Below are 21885 nucleotides of genomic sequence, written 5' to 3' on the forward strand. Positions count from 1 at the left end.
CCGTGTGCCGTGTGTTTGTGCGTGTGTGTCGCGGGCACGGCAGCTGTGCGGACGTGGACACCGCAGAGCATCAGAGTTGGACCGACGAGAAGCAGTGGAGGAGGCGTCCAGCGTTGTGAGAGACGGGTGGACGAGTCTACGTGGTGCTCTGCCCGCACAGGACAGACGTGGGGGAACAGATCTTCAGGGCCAGCTCTAGAGAGTGTCCAGCACCCAGATCGCCAGGGATGGCGGGCGAGTCATAAACAAGTTAAGAAGCCCTATGTGTCTGTGCGTGGATGTGTATGGGGGACCCAGCACACGGCCAGTAGGAGATCAGCCCTGGCCTGTGGGATTCCGTGTGTGCGGGGGATGTAAGGCACGGGGGCAGGGCAGGGCAGGGCTTGTTTGTGGAGAGACCACCGCTCTTGCTCGGCAGGTCAGGGAGGAGGACGGGAAAGGGCACACCTCTCTACATGGGAGCCCTGTTCTTCAGGGCAGGGGAAGGGCCGTGCCGAGCGGGGCACTCGTGGCCCGGTGGCTCTGCTACCGCCCCGTTCACCCCGCTTGGAGAGCTTCTCCCTGTACCCTTGCTCCTGGAAGCGTGCCCCGCATTGCTGTGATGCCGTCCCGTGCATGCTTCCTCTAGTCAGGATCACCGCAAAACCACATGTCCCTGGAGGACCACGGAGGAGGCGTTTCCTCAGGGTCCCTCACGGTCCCTCCAGACCCACGTCCTGTCCCTCTGCACCACCCACCCACAGGCGACAGCTCCAAGAACGTGTGAGGGAAATCCGGTGTGAGTTGTGGGCACTGCGGCTGTGTGAGCGGGCTGTGTGTAACGGAGCATGTATGACCAGGTCTGCATGCAGGTGTGTGTGTGTTTGTGTTGTGTGTGTGTTCATGTGGGCGGGCACGTGCGGCCAGCCGACCATGCCTCTGAGCCGGACCACTTGTGCTTGTGTAGTGTGTGTGTTTGCATGTGCACTTGTGTGTGGGAGTGTGTGCTTGTGTGTGTGCAGGGACCACGTGAGCTAATCCGTATTGCGTGTGTGTGTCTGCATACGCCCGTATGTGTGTATGTGTGTGGCCAAGTGTGTGTGCCTGGGTGCCAGAGACTGTGTGTGCTTGCCTGTGTTGTGCATGAGTGTGTGTCTCTCCCGTGGGCACGTACGTGTGTGTTGTGGCACATTTACATGCAGGCGTACCGGACGGTGTCTGTTGGTGTGTGTTTCCTGAGTGTGTGTTTGCACAGGCACGGGTGTGTGTGTTGGCTCGGCCAGGTGCACAAGCCTCTGTTGGGGTACCAGTGTGTGTTGCGTGTGTGTGTTTCCACATGCACGTATTTGTGAGTTTCCATTTGGTTACCGAGATCCGCTCACCTGTATGGATAGTGCATGTGTGTATAGGGTCTGTGTGTCTTTGTAGGCGCACCTTGGCTGGTGATTTTCTGTGGGGCTACTCACCTATGGCTCTGTGCCAGAAACCATGAGTGCGCGTTGGCGTGTAAGTGTGCTTGATTCTGCATGGTTGTCAGCTGCTCGTCCGTGTGTTTGCGAGCCGACGGGGGAGTGTGTGGGCACGCGCGGGTGTGCGTGTATGCATACCCACCTGTGTGTGCCTCTGGTTGGGGACCGTGTGTGTAAGGTGTGTTTCTCATTTTACACAAGCACATGTGCATGTATAGGGGTGCTGGAGGGTGCATACCCCTGTGCCTGCCCACGTCTGTGCCAGTGTGTGTTTTGTCTCTGTGTGTTTTTGCATGCATGGATACATGTGTGTGTGTGTGTTTGTCTGTGTGTCTCTGTCAGCCTGATGGTGCAGGGATAATTGTGAATGCTTCTGTGCAGAAGACCATGTATGTTCGTTGTGTGTGTTCTCCTGCGTGCGTGTGTGTGTGTGTGTGTGTGTATGTTTGCGTGGCTCGAGGGTCAGCTGTGCATGGTTGTGAGGCCGAGAGCTTTGGTGAGAGCTTCCACGTGCTCTAAAACAAACATGCTTTCATGCGTGTTTGCAGGGCCACGGAGCATGCCTGTGTGCAGAGATCTTGTGGGGGGGGGTATCAGCACGTGCTTGCGGCACTGGGTTTGTGTGTGTGTGTGGGGGTGTGTGTGTGTGTGTGGGTGCGTGTTTGAGTGGCCAAGTGTCATTCATTGATTGTGGAGCGTGTGTGTTTTTGTTTGTGTGTGTCCTCTGGTGTGTGTGTGTGTATGTGGCCCATTGTCTATGCCTGTAAGTAAAGACCATGGGTGTTGGTGTGTTTGTTGTGTATGTGTGTGTTGTCGGGACGACGTTTGTGAGTTTGATAGGGCGGGTCCAAGTGTGGATGTCTCTGCTAGAGCCCTTGTGTGAGTGCTGTGTGTGTGTGTGTGTGTATGTCTGTTTGCGCAGCCAACAGTGCATGCCTGCGTGCAGGTCCACGTGTGTGCGTGTGGTGTGATTTGCATGTGTGCATGTGCGTATGCGAGTGTGTGTGTGTCTATGCGACAATCTGCATGCCAGTGTGCCAGATAACGTGTCTGTGCGTGTTGTGTGTCCCGTGTGTTTGCATGGACATGTGTGTATGTGTGTGTGTGCTGTGTGTGTGTGTGCAGCCATCTCATGCCTGTGGGCCGGAGACCGTGTATAGGTGTGTGAGTTGCCGGTCTGCGTGGGTCCACATGGGCACCTCTGTGTGTGTGCGTGCAGCCATCTCCATGCCAGAGAGACGGAATCCGTGTCCATGTGGGTCTTGTGCATGCTTGCATGAGCACACGTGAGTGCTCGTGTCTCCCAGTTTGCAGCAAATGCATGAGAGGGGTGTGTGTGTGGCCACCTTGCATGCCTGTGTGTCAAGAGTGTGTGTCTGTGTGTGTTGCATGTTCAAGTGTCTGCATGAGCACACACGTGTCTCAGTGTGCTTGTAGGCCCTGTTCGATGAAGGAGAGGGAATGCGGGGTTTCTAGCTCTGCTGACTAAGGAGAAAGGGGCCACTGGCAGAGTGCAGCCACGTCCCTCCTGACACACAGCCGTCGTGGGCATTCCTTGGGTATTCAGGGGTGTGTCTGCCCCTGGATGCAACACGCAGAGGGGCCAAGGGAAGCAGGGAGGGGTGGGAGCTGGCGGGCGTGTGTCAGGCGACCTCCCATCTGTGCTGCTGGCACGGCTGGTCCCAGCTGTGGGAAACACTGTGAGGTTTCAGCATGTGCTACAGAGGGGCTAAGAACTTGTGCCCCGATTTGCGCTGTCGGCCAAGGGTCCCAAAGAGTAAGTAAGTACCCACGGCAGTACGTTACTGCAGAGGAAAGGGTCCTGAGGGGAGTATTCCTCCTGGCCGAAGGGCCGTCCTGGTGTCCGATGAGCTCCAGGTTGGGGCGGTCATCTCTGCCTCCTGCGGACCAGGTGGAGAAGAGGGAAGGGAGAGGAGGTGGACCCTCAAGGCCCGTGTTCCCTGCCTCACCGAGGGCCACCTAGCTTGCTGCTCCTGAGCCCACAGGGGCTTCCCAAATCAACACCTCTCACCACCCCTGAGCTCACCCCCACCACCAGCATGCCCCCAAGGACGCACTCCCCCAGGTGACTTTCCCCACTACCTCTGCCACAACTGGACCTTGCAGCGTGGTCCCAGCTCTGTCTTCCTGTTGCCCATCAATGGTCCCTGTGTGAGACTCCCAGCAGCCCCTGGGCTGTCATGCTGACAGCTCAGCCTGTTTGGACTCTTGGCCTCACGTCCTTGGGGAACTCTGTTCCTTCCTGCCTGTCGGAGCAGCTAGCGGTAGGTAGGGGAGGGTTTTGGCCTTCGGGCTCAGGAAACCCTGCTGAGCCCATGGTCCCTGCCCGTAACAGCACTAGGTGGCACCACTGTGCGGCAGTGTTGGGGATCTGAAGCCCGATGCACCCCTCAGGAACAGCTTAGGGTGTTGGAGAGCCGCAATGCCGTGGGCACAGGGAGCTTCCCTTGAGCCACTGGAAAGGCTCTTCCCTCAGACATGTCTTCCCAGCTCCTTGACTCTTAAGCTGCAGGGCAGCCTGGCAGCTCCCACAGTCCGGTCCCTAGGAATTCTTATGTCCGCAGGGTGGAGGTGAAGTCCCATGGACCCTTGTGGTCTCAGGGGATCGGCCAGCATGCCTCAGGCCCAGAAGTCCCCAGAAAGGGCCAGCCCACCATGCCTGTTTTCCCTGGAAACTTCTGGGCTTCCTCTGGGCTTTCGGGAAGGACCTCCCTGCTCTAAAGGGGAGAGGAAAGGCTGGATGGTAGCTACGTGCCCTGTGCCACCAGAGCAAGGCGCCGTGCTGCCTCGGCCACGTGGAAGTCCTGCCTGCTGTGGAATGAGGTGGGGCGATTGGACGCATGCATCAGCTGCCAGGGAGTAAGCCTTACGTTGCCACGCCATCCCCAGGGCATGGCTCGTGCGGCACTTTGCCGGCTCCGAGGACTAAGTGGGTGTGTGGAGGAAGGCCCGACCTTTCAGTCATGCCTGGAGAGACTGGCTTGCATTGGCACCAAACCAACTGCCCCAAGCCTACTGTGCTGGCTTACAAGCACACTTTGTGTGTCCTCTCACCACGACTGCGAGCCCGCCGCGGGGCCGTGGTGGCCCGGCCTGATATTCCGCTCACGGTCTGACCCGGGTGGCCTGGACGGGCCAAGGCTAGGAAGGGTACGTTCTCTTCTGCAGGCCAGGTGAGCCGGGAACCCATTCCCACGGCATTCGCGGTGTTGGCAGAATGCAACGCAAGACGTTCTGTGTCTAGCAGGAAAGGCACGTGCATTCCTGCTACGTGTGTCCTGGGTGCCGTCCTCAGCTCCTTGCCGCCTGGCCTCCCTAACAGCAGACAGAGAGGTGGCTCCAGGCCAGCAGACGGCATCACCTGCCACCCTCTTAACAGGGTTCACCCAGACATCCTCTTCAGGGTCCCCTTTGCTCTATGCTCGTGGCTCCTCTAAGGGTCAGTTCGTCTGTCCTCCAGGGCAAACACACTGCGTGTCTGCTTGCGTGGTTGTTGGGTGAGTGTGCTGCTGTGGGTACCCCGCTTGGGACCTTTTCCAGGGTCACCTGACTGGGTGCCAGTCACAGAGGGGGACAGGGCTTTTATGTCTAGGGAAAAGAGCTGCTCAGAGAGGCGTCTGCATCTTCCATCCTGAAGTCCTTCTCCCCTAGAGACCGTGTGGCCAGCGAGGGGCCAGAGAAAGAGCACCTGAACCCAAAGACTTAGAGGAAGACGGAGAGGAGAGCAAGAAGAAAGCACAGGCACGCAGATGGAACCAGCACTCTTTGTCACTCTTCTCCTGAGTAGCAAAGGACATGGGCTGGGACAAACTGTGGCCACACTTTTCCCCCCAACCCCGGGCCGGCAGAGAGCATCGGGGCACCTGTGTCCTGGAATTGCCCTAGATTCTCCGGGGCATGGGCTGACGCTTTCCACACACACTGGTCCAGGGCTCCCGGGTGTGTATACAGCGTCCTGAGTCCTAGAGGAGTGTATTCGGGAAGGCGAGGGACAGCCTGGCACTGCTGGGTTCAAATACCAGGCGGAGGGCGCCCTGGGAGGAAGCGGCGGGAGGGGTGAAGGTGGAGGTGTGTCCTGGGAGCGCGGTAGGCGGGGCGCCCCGGCTGGCTCCCTGATTGGTGCCTGCAGGGCGAGGGGCGAGGCCCTGGCTGACCACGCCCACCGGCCGTTAACTGACTGGAAGAGGGGTTCTCCCTTGTCCTGGGCTAGCTCAGGACTCAGTCCCACCAAGGCCGCATACGTGATAGAGCGTCATCCTTGGGCGTCACAGCATGCCCTCTATCCCTTGTGCGCGTGTGTTCACCAGCCCGCAGCCTCTGGGAGGACGCTGCCTCCCGCAGACCGCTAGGGGCGCCAGAGCTCCACCTGCCCCACCGTTTGCGGGAGTCGCGTGCTCTCACCTCCAGTTCCTTCCCTCCGCTGCTGGCTCTGCTCGCGCAGGACCAGGACCACATGGAGAGCGCGGCAGGCTCCGGGGAAGGCGGCGCTGCCCTGCCGTCCGGGAGCACCTTGGTCCTGGAAGGGGGCCGTGAGGCATCGGGGCCCCTCGCCCAGGCAGGTGCCTGGGGAGAGGCGGGGCCGCTGCAGGCCCTAGGTGCCGGGGGGATGGGCACAGAGGCTGGGGTGGGTGCGGAGGCCCAGCAGGGCAGAGAGCAGGCCGGCCCGGGGGACGAGTTGCTGCTGGTGGTGGAGGATATCATGGCGGTGGTGGAGGTCGTGGCGGTGGAAGACCAGGAGGCGGTGCAAGCACAGCAGGACGAGCAACTGCCGCCGCTGCAGCAGAGGGAGTCAGGGCTGGGTCCCGAGATAGCCGGCGCCCCACTTGCCGCGCTGGAGATGGTTCAGTTTGCGCTCAGCTCTGTGGATGCCCAAGCTACCAGGGCCTACTTGCGGCTCAAGCGCAGGATGAATCAGAAGCGGAGTTCTCACCTGGCTCGAAGAAGGGCCATCATCCAGCGCATCCCCGGCTTCTGGGCCCAGGCCGTATCCTTCCTCCCTCTGGGCTTGGGTTTGTCTGCGGTGGAGGACCACTGACAGGAGGGGAGGAGCAGAGGCTCCGCCAGGGGTAGGAGCGCTGGGGAGAAGGATCCCTGGCCCCTCCCCAACCCCCGTGGGAGTGGGTCCCCCGCCCCTATAAGGCACAGTACAGGACTGTGGGCCTTGAAGGTGGGGGGAAGGCAGGGGCTGAGGCTTGTATAGACCACGTCTGAGCAGAAGCTGCGGCCAAATGCTCTGGGACTGCAGGGAGCGCTCCCAACACTCTCCAGGTGTCATGGAGCACATGTCCACACCCTGCATGCCTAGTGTAGTTCCACCCTTGGCTCGGAGCAGGTCCTGGAAGGAAACGTCCTGCCGGCTGCGTGGGGCATGCCCATTGAGAGGCAGGCCGCCCCCTTCCCTGTCCTTCAGAGCCTGTGTCCTTTTCCAAAGAGTTCAGTGCCCACCCACAGCTGCGTCCTCATGCGGCTTCCAGAGTCACTCAGCAGGCCGCCACGCTTCCCCGGACACGGCAACCCAGACACGCTGCATGCTGTGCTGCCAACTGTATCAGGCCCTACACAGCCAGGCCGCGGACCCAGGGCCATGCGCCCACACCCACGTTTCCTTACCTCCCTGTCTCTCCCATCTGTGTGTCCCCCACCCTCTCCCTCTCTGCGCTCTGCCTTCCCTCTGTGTCCCTTCCTCCCTGTATGGCTGTCTCTGTCTCTCTTGTGCTTTCCCTCCTGCTGCCTCTAACCCCTTTCCCTCCCTCTCTCGCTGATCCCTACGGGCCCTCCCTTTGCCCTGTGGGTGTGCAGCCAGGCTCCAAGGGAGCTGAGCGGCCCCTTTGTGGGCGCAGAAGGCCCCTCAAGGGCACAGGCCTGCAGGCTAACATTTAAGCAAACACAGCCGTGAGAGCGCGACCGAGCACATCTGGACACCCAAAGCAGTCACTGCCTGCCGGCCACAGACACAGGCCAGGGTTGAGGGTGGAAGGGAGCGCAGGCAGTCCTTTGGCCTTGTGCTGCCGGGCGCAGACCCTCTCGGAGGCACTGGAAGCCAAGGCACCTGCTGGTATTGAGCAGCTGTGATGAAAGAGCAGAAGCTGAGTGGGTGGGGAGGGCAGCAGGGCCTGGTGGTTCTACACGTGCCCTGTTTCGGGCCCTTCCTCTCACCGGGAAGGGCTGGGCTGCTCCTGGCTCTCCTTCCGTAGCGCTGAAGGCGAGGCTCCTTGACCCAAGGCAGATCCTGAATCACCCCCAGATATCAGCCGTGATGGGTGACCAGGACAAAGATGTGCTCAGCTACATGACCGACTTGGAGGTCAGCCCTGGGAGTGGGAGGCGGGGGTAGGACCACTGGGAGTGGAATTTGGGCAGGAGAGGGCCCGGCAGTCTTGTTCAGCGGGACATGCAGGGAGCATCTCGGGACCCGTGGAGGACAAGTCCCATTCCCCTCGTCTTTCTTTGGCGGGGTAGGTGGAGGAACCGGGCCGTCCCAAGGACCACAGCAGGTTGATGTTTTTCTTTGGGAACAACCCCTACTTCCAGAACAAAGTGATCCTTAAGGAGTATCACCTTAGCATTGCCGGTAGGAGTGGGCTAGAGCTTCGAGGGTGCCGGGGGCGGGCCGGCGGGGGCAGGTGGGCACTCGGGAGGGGCAGGGGGTGTGCAGGGACACAAGGTGGGGGCGGGAGCCGGCACAGGATGGAGAGAGGCTGAGAGGAGAGCGGGAGAGAGGGCGACAGGGTGTGGGTCCTAGACAGTGCAGAGCCTCCCCTGAATTTTCCCTTCCTGCAGGGTACAGGGCGACTCGGTCCACTCCAGTGCAGTGGTTCTGGGATGATGAACGTGGAGCTCCCAGCCGAAGACTCGACACCACCAGCCTTACCTTCTTCAAGTGGTTGTGCGACCCCAGCTGCCCAGGGTCTAACAAGATCGCCGAGGTGGGGCCGCTGAGGCCTGCTTTAGCCTTGGTGATGGCAATGGGGGCAGCCTGGGAATGGGGCCTGGGCCCCGTGCTCACCTGGGCGGTTTCCCCTACCAGATCATCATTGAGGACCTGTGGCCCAATCCCCTGCGGTACTACCTGCGGCAGGGAGGCAGCCGAAGGCAATGAGCAGAGAGGAGGACCTGTCGGTGAGTGGCCGGGTCACTGCTTCCTGAAATATGTGTGGGAAGTGCCAGGGCACTGTCGGGTTTGGGGACCAGTTTGGAAACTGAGGCTCAGAGGACCCTGAGAGCAGGGACCCTGGCGAGGGAACTCAGGGCACACACCCAGGGCAGGGTGTCCACTGGGGCAAGTTCATCCGGTGAGCCAGGTGTGAGCCAGAAAGTCTCAGGTCGTTCGGGGGAAGCAAGGCTCCTCCACCCCATTTCTCTGAACACTCACCCATGGCCGTCCGCCGGGTCCTCAGTTCTCCACCTAGCTTTTCAGGTGGGGACAGTCTGCCAAATTTTGGGAGTGGGGCTGCCTTGTCCCGAGACGCTCCGACGTCCCTCCGTGTTACGGACCACCCCGTGGCCTCCCACAGCCACACGGCCATTCTTGGCAATGGTACTAGGCCATCTGGAGGAGGGTGGTGAAGCCCTAGAGGAGGAGGAAGCGGGATCCCACAAGGACAGGGCCCTCGGTCACCGCCGCCTTAGCGATCCTCGGCATGAGGCAGTGTCACGAACACCTCCCTTGTGCGTCCGTGTGCCGTGTGTTTGTGCGTGTGTGTCACGGGCACGGCAGCTGTGCGGACGTGGACACCGCAGAGCATCAGAGTTGGACCGACGAGAAGCAGTGGAGGAGGCGTCCAGCGTTGTGAGAGACGGGTGGACGAGTCTACGTGGTGCTCTGCCCGCACAGGACAGACGTGGGGGAACAGATCTTCAGGGCCAGCTCTAGAGAGTGTCCAGCACCCAGATCGCCAGGGATGGCGGGCGAGTCATAAACAAGTTAAGAAGCCCTATGTGTCTGTGCGTGGATGTGTATGGGGGACCCAGCACACGGCCAGTAGGAGATCAGCCCTGGCCTGTGGGATTCCGTGTGTGCGGGGGATGTAAGGCACGGGGGCAGGGCAGGGCAGGGCTTGTTTGTGGAGAGACCACCGCTCTTGCTCGGCAGGTCAGGGAGGAGGACGGGAAAGGGCACACCTCTCTACATGGGAGCCCTGTTCTTCAGGGCAGGGGAAGGGCCGTGCCGAGCGGGGCACTCGTGGCCCGGTGGCTCTGCTACCGCCCCGTTCACCCCGCTTGGAGAGCTTCTCCCTGTACCCTTGCTCCTGGAAGCGTGCCCCGCATTGCTGTGATGCCGTCCCGTGCATGCTTCCTCTAGTCAGGATCACCGCAAAACCACATGTCCCTGGAGGACCACGGAGGAGGCGTTTCCTCAGGGTCCCTCACGGTCCCTCCAGACCCACGTCCTGTCCCTCTGCACCACCCACCCACAGGCGACAGCTCCAAGAACGTGTGAGGGAAATCCGGTGTGAGTTGTGGGCACTGCGGCTGTGTGAGCGGGCTGTGTGTAACGGAGCATGTATGACCAGGTCTGCATGCAGGTGTGTGTGTGTTTGTGTTGTGTGTGTGTTCATGTGGGCGGGCACGTGCGGCCAGCCGACCATGCCTCTGAGCCGGACCACGTGTGCTTGTGTAGTGTGTGTGTTTGCATGTGCACTTGTGTGTGGGAGTGTGTGCTTGTGTGTGTGCAGGGACCACGTGAGCTAATCCGTATTGCGTGTGTGTGTCTGCATACGCCCGTATGTGTGTATGTGTGTGGCCAAGTGTGTGTGCCTGGGTGCCAGAGACTGTGTGTGCTTGCCTGTGTTGTGCATGAGTGTGTGTCTCTCCCGTGGGCACGTACGTGTGTGTTGTGGCACATTTACATGCAGGCGTACCGGACGGTGTCTGTTGGTGTGTGTTTCCTGAGTGTGTGTTTGCACAGGCACGGGTGTGTGTGTTGGCTCGGCCAGGTGCGCAAGCCTCTGTTGGGGTACCAGTGTGTGTTGCGTGTGTGTGTTTCCACATGCACGTATTTGTGAGTTTCCATTTGGTTACCGAGATCCGCTCACCTGTATGGATAGTGCATGTGTGTATAGGGTCTGTGTGTCTTTGTAGGCGCACCTTGGCTGGTGATTTTCTGTGGGGCTACTCACCTATGGCTCTGTGCCAGAAACCATGAGTGCGCGTTGGCGTGTAAGTGTGCTTGATTCTGCATGGTTGTCAGCTGCTCGTCTGTGTGTTTGCGAGCCGACGGGGGAGTGTGTGGGCACGCGCGGGTGTGCGTGTATGCATACCCACCTGTGTGTGCCTCTGGTTGGGGACCGTGTGTGTAAGGTGTGTTTCTCATTTTACACAAGCACATGTGCATGTATAGGGGTGCTGGAGGGTGCATACCCCTGTGCCTGCCCACGTCTGTGCCAGTGTGTGTTTTGTCTCTGTGTGTTTTTGCATGCATGGATACATGTGTGTGTGTGTGTTTGTCTGTGTGTCTCTGTCAGCCTGATGGTGCAGGGATAATTGTGAATGCTTCTGTGCAGAAGACCATGTATGTTCGTTGTGTGTGTTCTCCTGCGTGCGTGTGTGTGTGTGTGTGTGTGTGTGTATGTTTGCGTGGCTCGAGGGTCAGCTGTGCATGGTTGTGAGGCCGAGAGCTTTGGTGAGAGCTTCCACGTGCTCTAAAACAAACATGCTTTCATGCGTGTTTGCAGGGCCACGGAGCATGCCTGTGTGCGGAGATCTTGTGGGGGGGTATCAGCACGTGCTTGCGGCACTGGGTTTGTGTGTGTGTGTGTGTGGGTGTGGGTGTGGGTGTGGGTGTGGGTGCGTGTTTGAGTGGCCAAGTGTCATTCATTGATTGTGGAGCATGTGTGTTTTTGTTTGTGTGTGTCCTCTGGTGTGTGTGTGTGTGTGTGTGTGTGTGTGTGCCATTGTCTATGCCTGTAAGTAAAGACCATGGGTGTTGGTGTGTTTGTTGTGTATGTGTGTGTTGTCGGGACGACGTTTGTGAGTTTGATAGGGCGGGTCCAAGTGTGGATGTCTCTGCTAGAGCCCTTGTGTGAGTGCTGTGTGTGTGTGTGTGTGTATGTCTGTTTGCGCAGCCAACAGTGCATGCCTGCGTGCAGGTCCACGTGTGTGCGTGTGGTGTGATTTGCGTGTGTGCATGTGCGTATGCGAGTGTGTGTGTGTGTGTCTATGCGACAATCTGCATGCCAGTGTGCCAGATAACGTGTCTGTGCGTGTTGTGTGTCCCGTGTGTTTGCATGGACATGTGTGTATGTGTGTGTGTGCTGTGTGTGTGTGTGCAGCCATCTCATGCCTGTGGGCCGGAGACCGTGTATAGGTGTGTGAGTTGCCGGTCTGCGTGGGTCCACATGGGCACCTCTGTGTGTGTGCGTGCAGCCATCTCCATGCCAGAGAGACGGAATCCGTGTCCATGTGGGTCTTGTGCATGCTTGCATGAGCACACGTGAGTGCTCGTGTCTCCCAGTTTGCAGCAAATGCATGAGAGGGGTGTGTGTGTGGCCACCTTGCATGCCTGTGTGTCAAGAGTGTGTGTCTGTGTGTGTTGCATGTTCAAGTGTCTGCATGAGCACACACGTGTCTCAGTGTGCTTGTAGGCCCTGTTCGATGAAGGAGAGGGAATGCGGGGTTTCTAGCTCTGCTGACTAAGGAGAAAGGGGCCACTGGCAGAGTGCAGCCACGTCCCTCCTGACACACAGCCGTCGTGGGCATTCCTTGGGTATTCAGGGGTGTGTCTGCCCCTGGATGCAACACGCAGAGGGGCCAAGGGAAGCAGGGAGGGGTGGGAGCTGGCGGGCGTGTGTCAGGCGACCTCCCATCTGTGCTGCTGGCACGGCTGGTCCCAGCTGTGGGAAACACTGTGAGGTTTCAGCATGTGCTACAGAGGGGCTAAGAACTTGTGCCCCGATTTGCGCTGTCGGCCAAGGGTCCCAAAGAGTAAGTAAGTACCCACGGCAGTACGTTACTGCAGAGGAAAGGGTCCTGAGGGGAGTATTCCTCCTGGCCGAAGGGCCGTCCTGGTGTCCGATGAGCTCCAGGTTGGGGCGGTCATCTCTGCCTCCTGCGGACCAGGTGGAGAAGAGGGAAGGGAGAGGAGGTGGACCCTCAAGGCCCGTGTTCCCTGCCTCACCGAGGGCCACCTAGCTTGCTGCCCCTGAGCCCACAGGGGCTTCCCAAATCAACACCTCTCACCACCCCTGAGCTCACCCCCACCACCAGCATGCCCCCAAGGACGCACTCCCCCAGGTGACTTTCCCCACTACCTCTGCCACAACTGGACCTTGCAGCGTGGTCCCAGCTCTGTCTTCCTGTTGCCCATCAATGGTCCCTGTGTGAGACTCCCAGCAGCCCCTGGGCTGTCATGCTGACAGCTCAGCCTGTTTGGACTCTTGGCCTCACGTCCTTGGGGAACTCTGTTCCTTCCTGCCTGTCGGAGCAGCTAGCGGTAGGTAGGGGAGGGTTTTGGCCTTCGGGCTCAGGAAACCCTGCTGAGCCCATGGTCCCTGCCCGTAACAGCACTAGGTGGCACCACTGTGCGGCAGTGTTGGGGATCTGAAGCCCGATGCACCCCTCAGGAACAGCTTAGGGTGTTGGAGAGCCGCAATGCCGTGGGCACAGGGAGCTTCCCTTGAGCCACTGGAAAGGCTCTTCCCTCAGACATGTCTTCCCAGCTCCTTGACTCTTAAGCTGCAGGGCAGCCTGGCAGCTCCCACAGTCCGGTCCCTAGGAATTCTTATGTCCGCAGGGTGGAGGTGAAGTCCCATGGACCCTTGTGGTCTCAGGGGATCGGCCAGCATGCCTCAGGCCCAGAAGTCCCCAGAAAGGGCCAGCCCACCATGCCTGTTTTCCCTGGAAACTTCTGGGCTTCCTCTGGGCTTTCGGGAAGGACCTCCCTGCTCTAAAGGGGAGAGGAAAGGCTGGATGGTAGCTACGTGCCCTGTGCCACCAGAGCAAGGCGCCGTGCTGCCTCGGCCACGTGGAAGTCCTGCCTGCCGTGGAATGAGGTGGGGCGATTGGACGCATGCATCAGCTGCCAGGGAGTAAGTCTTACGTTGCCACGCCATCCCCAGGGCATGGCTCGTGCGGCACTTTGCCGGCTCCGAGGACTAAGTGGGTGTGTGGAGGAAGGCCCGACCTTTCAGTCATGCTTGGAGAGACTGGCTTGCATTGGCACCAAACCAACTGCCCCAAGCCTACTGTGCTGGCTTACAAGCACACTTTGTGTGTCCTCTCACCACGACTGCGAGCCCGCCGCGGGGCCGTGGTGGCCCGGCCTGATATTCCGCTCACGGTCTGACCCGGGTGGCCTGGACGGGCCAAGGCTAGGAAGGGTACGTTCTCTTCTGCAGGCCAGGTGAGCCGGGAACCCATTCCCACGGCATTCGCGGTGTTGGCAGAATGCAACGCAAGACGTTCTGTGTCTAGCAGGAAAGGCACGTGCATTCCTGCTACGTGTGTCCTGGGTGCCGTCCTCAGCTCCTTGCCGCCTGGCCTCCCTAACAGCAGACAGAGAGGTGGCTCCAGGCCAGCAGACGGCATCACCTGCCACCCTCTTAACAGGGTTCACCCAGACATCCTCTTCAGGGTCCCCTTTGCTCTATGCTCGTGGCTCCTCTAAGGGTCAGTTCGTCTGTCCTCCAGGGCAAACACACTGCGTGTCTGCTTGCGTGGTTGTTGGGTGAGTGTGCTGCTGTGGGTACCCCGCTTGGGACCTTTTCCAGGGTCACCTGACTGGGTGCCAGTCACAGAGGGGGACAGGGCTTTTATGTCCAGGGAAAAGAGCTGCTCAGAGAGGCGTCTGCATCTTCCATCCTGAAGTCCTTCTCCCCTAGAGACCGTGTGGCCAGCGAGGGGCCAGAGAAAGAGCACCTGAACCCAAAGACTTAGAGGAAGACGGAGAGGAGAGCAAGAAGAAAGCACAGGCACGCAGATGGAACCAGCACTCTTTGTCACTCTTCTCCTGAGTAGCAAAGGACATGGGCTGGGACAAACTGTGGCCACACTTTTCCCCCCAACCCCGGGCCGGCAGAGAGCATCGGGGCACCTGTGTCCTGGAATTGCCCTAGATTCTCCGGGGCATGGGCTGACGCTTTCCACACACACTGGTCCAGGGCTCCCGGGTGTGTATACAGCGTCCTGAGTCCTAGAGGAGTGTATTCGGGAAGGCGAGGGACAGCCTGGCACTGCTGGGTTCAAATACCAGGCGGAGGGCGCCCCGGGAGGAAGCGGCGGGAGGGGTGAAGGTGGAGGTGTGTCCTGGGAGCGCGGTAGGCGGGGCGCCCCGGCTGGCTCCCTGATTGGTGCCTGCAGGGCGAGGGGCGAGGCCCTGGCTGACCACGCCCACCGGCCGTTAACTGACTGGAAGAGGGGTTCTCCCTTGTCCTGGGCTAGCTCAGGACTCAGTCCCACCAAGGCCGCATACGTGATAGAGCGTCATCCTTGGGCGTCACAGCATGCCCTCTATCCCTTGTGCGCGTGTGTTCACCAGCCCGCAGCCTCTGGGAGGACGCTGCCTCCCGCAGACCGCTAGGGGCGCCAGAGCTCCACCTGCCCCACCGTTTGCGGGAGTCGCGTGCTCTCACCTCCAGTTCCTTCCCCTCCGCTGCTGGCTCTGCTCTCGCAGGACCAGGACCACATGGAGAGCGCGGCAGGCTCCGGGGAAGGCGGCGCTGCCCTGCCGTCCGGGAGCACCTTGGTCCTGGAAGGGGGCCGTGAGGCATCGGGGCCCCTCGCCCAGGCAGGTGCCTGGGGAGAGGCGGGGCCGCTGCAGGCCCTAGGTGCCGGGGGGATGGGCACAGAGGCTGGGGTGGGTGCGGAGGCCCAGCAGGGCAGAGAGCAGGCCGGCCCGGGGGACGAGTTGCTGCTGGTGGTGGAGGATATCATGGCGGTGGTGGAGGTCGTGGCGGTGGAAGACCAGGAGGCGGTGCAAGCACAGCAGGACGAGCAACTGCCGCCGCTGCAGCAGGGGGAGTCAGGGCTGGGTCCCGAGATAGCCGGCGCCCCACTTGCCGCGCTGGAGATGGTTCAGTTTGCGCTCAGCTCTGTGGATGCCCAAGCTACCAGGGCCTACTTGCGGCTCAAGCGCAGGATGAATCAGAAGCGGAGTTCTCACCTGGCTCGAAGAAGGGCCATCATCCAGCGCATCCCCGGCTTCTGGGCCCAGGCCGTATCCTTCCTCCCTCTGGGCTTGGGTTTGTCTGCGGTGGAGGACCACTGGCAGGAGGGGAGGAGCAGAGGCTCCGCCAGGGGTAGGAGCGCTGGGGAGAAGGATCCCTGGCCCCTCCCCAACCCCCGTGGGAGTGGGTCCCCCGCCCCTATAAAGGCACAGTACAGGACTGTGGGCCTTGAAGGTGGGGGGAAGGCAGGGGCTGAGGCTTGTATAGACCACGTCTGAGCAGAAGCTGCGGGCAAATGCTCTGGGACTGCAGGGAGCGCTCCCAACACTCTCCAGGTGTCATGGAGCACATGTCCACACCCTGCATGCCTAGTGTAGTTCCACCCTTGGCTCGGAGCAGGTCCTGGAAGGAAACGTCCTGCCGGCTGCGTGGGGCATGCCCATTGAGAGGCAGGCCGCCCCCTTCCCTGTCCTTCAGAGCCTGTGTCCTTTTCCAAAGAGTTCAGTGCCCACCCACAGCTGCGTCCTCATGCGGCTTCCAGAGTCACTCAGCAGGCCGCCACGCTTCCCCGGACACGGCAACCCAGACACGCTGCATGCTGTGCTGCCAACTGTATCAGGACCTACACAGCCAGGCCGCGGACCCAGGGCCATGCGCCCACACCCACGTTTCCTTACCTCCCTGTCTCTCCCATCTGTGTGTCCCCCACCCTCTCCCTCTCTGCGCTCTGCCTTCCCTCTGTGTCCCTTCCTCCCTGTATGGCTGTCTCTGTCTCTCTTGTGCTTTCCCTCCTGCTGCCTCTAACCCCTTTCCCTCCCTCTCTCGCTGATCCCTACGGGCCCTCCCTTTGCCCTGTGGGTGTGCAGCCAGGCTCCAAGGGAGCTGAGCGGCCCCTTTGTGGGCGCAGAAGGCCCCTCAAGGGCACAGGCCTGCAGGCTAACATTTAAGCAAACACAGCCGTGAGAGCGCGACCGAGCACATCTGGACACCCAAAGCAGTCACTGCCTGCCGGCCACAGACACAGGCCAGGGTTGAGGGTGGAAGGGAGCGCAGGCAGTCCTTTGGCCTTGTGCTGCCGGGCGCAGACCCTCTCGGAGGCACTGGAAGCCAAGGCACCTGCTGGTATTGAGCAGCTGTGATGAAAGAGCAGGAGCTGAGTGGGTTGGGAGGTCAGCAGGGCCTGGTGGTTCTACACGTGCCCTGTTTCGGGCCCTTCCTCTCACCGGGAAGGGCTGGGCTGCTCCTGGCTCTCCTTCCGTAGCGCTGAAGGCGAGGCTCCTTGACCCAAGGCAGATCCTGAATCACCCCCAGATATCAGCCGTGATGGGTGACCAGGACAAAGATGTGCTCAGCTACATGACCGACTTGGAGGTCAGCCCTGGGAGTGGGAGGCGGGGGTAGGACCACTGGGAGTGGAATTTGGGCAGGAGAGGGCCCGGCAGTCTTGTTCAGCGGGACATGCAGGGAGCATCTCGGGACCCGTGGAGGACAAGTCCCATTCCCCTCGTCTTTCTTTGGCGGGGTAGGTGGAGGAACCGGGCCGTCCCAAGGACCACAGCAGGTTGATGTTTTTCTTTGGGAACAACCCCTACTTCCAGAACAAAGTGATCCTTAAGGAGTATCACCTTAGCATTGCCGGTAGGAGTGGGCTAGAGCTTCGAGGGTGCCGGGGGCGGGCCGGCGGGGGCAGGTGGGCACTCGGGAGGGGCAGGGGGTGTGCAGGGACACAAGGTGGGGGCGGGAGCCGGCACAGGATGGAGAGAGGCTGAGAGGAGAGCGGGAGAGAGGGCGACAGGGTGTGGGTCCTAGACAGTGCAGAGCCTCCCCTGAATTTTCCCTTCCTGCAGGGTACAGGGCGACTCGGTCCACTCCAGTGCAGTGGTTCTGGGATGATGAACGTGGAGCTCCCAGCCGAAGACTCGACACCACCAGCCTTACCTTCTTCAAGTGGTTGTGCGACCCCAGCTGCCCAGGGTCTAACAAGATCGCCGAGGTGGGGCCGCTGAGGCCTGCTTTAGCCTTGGTGATGGCAATGGGGGCAGCCTGGGAATGGGGCCTGGGCCCCGTGCTCACCTGGGCGGTTTCCCCTACCAGATCATCATTGAGGACCTGTGGCCCAATCCCCTGCGGTACTACCTGCGGCAGGGAGGCAGCCGAAGGCAATGAGCAGAGAGGAGGACCTGTCGGTGAGTGGCCGGGTCACTGCTTCCTGAAATATGTGTGGGAAGTGCCAGGGCACTGTCGGGTTTGGGGACCAGTTTGGAAACTGAGGCTCAGAGGACCCTGAGAGCAGGGACCCTGGCGAGGGAACTCAGGGCACACACCCAGGGCAGGGTGTCCACTGGGGCAAGTTCATCCGGTGAGCCAGGTGTGAGCCAGAAAGTCTCAGGTCGTTCGGGGGAAGCAAGGCTCCTCCACCCCATTTCTCTGAACACTCACCCATGGCCGTCCGCCGGGTCCTCAGTTCTCCACCTAGCTTTTCAGGTGGGGACAGTCTGCCAAATTTTGGGAGTGGGGCTGCCTTGTCCCGAGACGCTCCGACGTCCCTCCGTGTTACGGACCACCCCGTGGCCGCCCACAGCCACACGGCCATTCTTGGCAATGGTACTAGGCCATCTGGAGGAGGGTGGTGAAGCCCTAGAGGAGGAGGAAGCGGGATCCCACAAGGACAGGGCCCTCGGTCACCGCCGCCTTAGCGATCCTCGGCATGAGGCAGTGTCACGAACACCTCCCTTGTGCGTCCGTGTGCCGTGTGTTTGTGCGTGTGTGTCGCGGGCACGGCAGCTGTGCGGACGTGGACACCGCAGAGCATCAGAGTTGGACCGACGAGAAGCAGTGGAGGAGGCGTCCAGCGTTGTGAGAGACGGGTGGACGAGTCTACGTGGTGCTCTGCCCGCACAGGACAGACGTGGGGGAACAGATCTTCAGGGCCAGCTCTAGAGAGTGTCCAGCACCCAGATCGCCAGGGATGGCGGGCGAGTCATAAACAAGTTAAGAAGCCCTATGTGTCTGTGCGTGGATGTGTATGGGGGACCCAGCACACGGCCAGTAGGAGATCAGCCCTGGCCTGTGGGATTCCGTGTGTGCGGGGGATGTAAGGCACGGGGGCAGGGCAGGGCAGGGCTTGTTTGTGGAGAGACCACCGCTCTTGCTCGGCAGGTCAGGGAGGAGGACGGGAAAGGGCACACCTCTCTACATGGGAGCCCTGTTCTTCAGGGCAGGGGAAGGGCCGTGCCGAGCGGGGCACTCGTGGCCCGGTGGCTCTGCTACCGCCCCGTTCACCCCGCTTGGAGAGCTTCTCCCTGTACCCTTGCTCCTGGAAGCGTGCCCCGCATTGCTGTGATGCCGTCCCGTGCATGCTTCCTCTAGTCAGGATCACCGCAAAACCACATGTCCCTGGAGGACCACGGAGGAGGCGTTTCCTCAGGGTCCCTCACGGTCCCTCCAGACCCACGTCCTGTCCCTCTGCACCACCCACCCACAGGCGACAGCTCCAAGAACGTGTGAGGGAAATCCGGTGTGAGTTGTGGGCACTGCGGCTGTGTGAGCGGGCTGTGTGTAACGGAGCATGTATGACCAGGTCTGCATGCAGGTGTGTGTGTGTTTGTGTTGTGTGTGTGTTCATGTGGGCGGGCACGTGCGGCCAGCCGACCATGCCTCTGAGCCGGACCACGTGTGCTTGTGTAGTGTGTGTGTTTGCATGTGCACTTGTGTGTGGGAGTGTGTGCTTGTGTGTGTGCAGGGACCACGTGAGCTAATCCGTATTGCGTGTGTGTGTCTGCATACGCCCGTATGTGTGTATGTGTGTGGCCAAGTGTGTGTGCCTGGGTGCCAGAGACTGTGTGTGCTTGCCTGTGTTGTGCATGAGTGTGTGTCTCTCCCGTGGGCACGTACGTGTGTGTTGTGGCACATTTACATGCAGGCGTACCGGACGGTGTCTGTTGGTGTGTGTTTCCTGAGTGTGTGTTTGCACAGGCACGGGTGTGTGTGTTGGCTCGGCCAGGTGCGGAAGCCTCTGTTGGGGTACCAGTGTGTGTTGCGTGTGTGTGTTTCCACATGCACGTATTTGTGAGTTTCCATTTGGTTACCGAGATCCGCTCACCTGTATGGATAGTGCATGTGTGTATAGGGTCTGTGTGTCTTTGTAGGCGCACCTTGGCTGGTGATTTTCTGTGGGGCTACTCACCTATGGCTCTGTGCCAGAAACCATGAGTGCGCGTTGGCGTGTAAGTGTGCTTGATTCTGCATGGTTGTCAGCTGCTCGTCCGTGTGTTTGCGAGCCGACGGGGGAGTGTGTGGGCACGCGCGGGTGTGCGTGTATGCATACCCACCTGTGTGTGCCTCTGGTTGGGGACCGTGTGTGTAAGGTGTGTTTCTCATTTTACACAAGCACATGTGCATGTATAGGGGTGCTGGAGGGTGCATACCCCTGTGCCTGCCCACGTCTGTGCCAGTGTGTGTTTTGTCTCTGTGTGTTTTTGCATGCATGGATACATGTGTGTGTGTGTGTTTGTCTGTGTGTCTCTGTCAGCCTGATGGTGCAGGGATAATTGTGAATGCTTCTGTGCAGAAGACCATGTATGTTCGTTGTGTGTGTTCTCCTGCGTGCGTGTGTGTGTGTGTGTGTGTGTGTGTGTATGTTTGCGTGGCTCGAGGGTCAGCTGTGCATGGTTGTGAGGCCGAGAGCTTTGGTGAGAGCTTCCACGTGCTCTAAAACAAACATGCTTTCATGCGTGTTTGCAGGGCCACGGAGCATGCCTGTGTGCGGAGATCTTGTGGGGGGGTATCAGCACGTGCTTGCGGCACTGGGTTTGTGTGTGTGTGTGTGTGTGTGTGTGTGTGTGTGTGGGTGTGGGTGTGGGTGCGTGTTTGAGTGGCCAAGTGTCATTCATTGATTGTGGAGCGTGTGTGTTTTTGTTTGTGTGTGTCCTCTGGTGTGTGTGTGTGTGTGTGTGTGTGCCATTGTCTATGCCTGTAAGTAAAGACCATGGGTGTTGGTGTGTTTGTTGTGTATGTGTGTGTTGTCGGGACGACGTTTGTGTTTGATAGGGCGGGTCCAAGTGTGGATGTCTCTGCTAGAGCCCTTGTGTGAGTGCTGTGTGTGTGTGTGTGTGTGTATGTCTGTTTGCGCAGCCAACAGTGCATGCCTGCGTGCAGGTCCACGTGTGTGCGTGTGGTGTGATTTGCGTGTGTGCATGTGCGTATGCGAGTGTGTGTGTGTGTGTCTATGCGACAATCTGCATGCCAGTGTGCCAGATAACGTGTCTGTGCGTGTTGTGTGTCCCGTGTGTTTGCATGGACATGTGTGTATGTGTGTGTGTGCTGTGTGTGTGTGTGCAGCCATCTCATGCCTGTGGGCCGGAGACCGTGTATAGGTGTGTGAGTTGCCGGTCTGCGTGGGTCCACATGGGCACCTCTGTGTGTGTGCGTGCAGCCATCTCCATGCCAGAGAGACGGAATCCGTGTCCATGTGGGTCTTGTGCATGCTTGCATGAGCACACGTGAGTGCTCGTGTCTCCCAGTTTGCAGCAAATGCATGAGAGGGGTGTGTGTGTGGCCACCTTGCATGCCTGTGTGTCAAGAGTGTGTGTCTGTGTGTGTTGCATGTTCAAGTGTCTGCATGAGCACACACGTGTCTCAGTGTGCTTGTAGGCCCTGTTCGATGAAGGAGAGGGAATGCGGGGTTTCTAGCTCTGCTGACTAAGGAGAAAGGGGCCACTGGCAGAGTGCAGCCACGTCCCTCCTGACACACAGCCGTCGTGGGCATTCCTTGGGTATTCAGGGGTGTGTCTGCCCCTGGATGCAACACGCAGAGGGGCCAAGGGAAGCAGGGAGGGGTGGGAGCTGGCGGGCGTGTGTCAGGCGACCTCCCATCTGTGCTGCTGGCACGGCTGGTCCCAGCTGTGGGAAACACTGTGAGGTTTCAGCATGTGCTACAGAGGGGCTAAGAACTTGTGCCCCGATTTGCGCTGTCGGCCAAGGGTCCCAAAGAGTAAGTAAGTACCCACGGCAGTACGTTACTGCAGAGGAAAGGGTCCTGAGGGGAGTATTCCTCCTGGCCGAAGGGCCGTCCTGGTGTCCGATGAGCTCCAGGTTGGGGCGGTCATCTCTGCCTCCTGCGGACCAGGTGGAGAAGAGGGAAGGGAGAGGAGGTGGACCCTCAAGGCCCGTGTTCCCTGCCTCACCGAGGGCCACCTAGCTTGCTGCTCCTGAGCCCACAGGGGCTTCCCAAATCAACACCTCTCACCACCCCTGAGCTCACCCCCACCACCAGCATGCCCCCAAGGACGCACTCCCCCAGGTGACTTTCCCCA

This window comes from Ursus arctos, chromosome Y, assembly GCF_023065955.2.
Source record: "Ursus arctos isolate Adak ecotype North America chromosome Y, UrsArc2.0, whole genome shotgun sequence".
NCBI lineage: Eukaryota > Metazoa > Chordata > Mammalia > Carnivora > Ursidae > Ursus > Ursus arctos.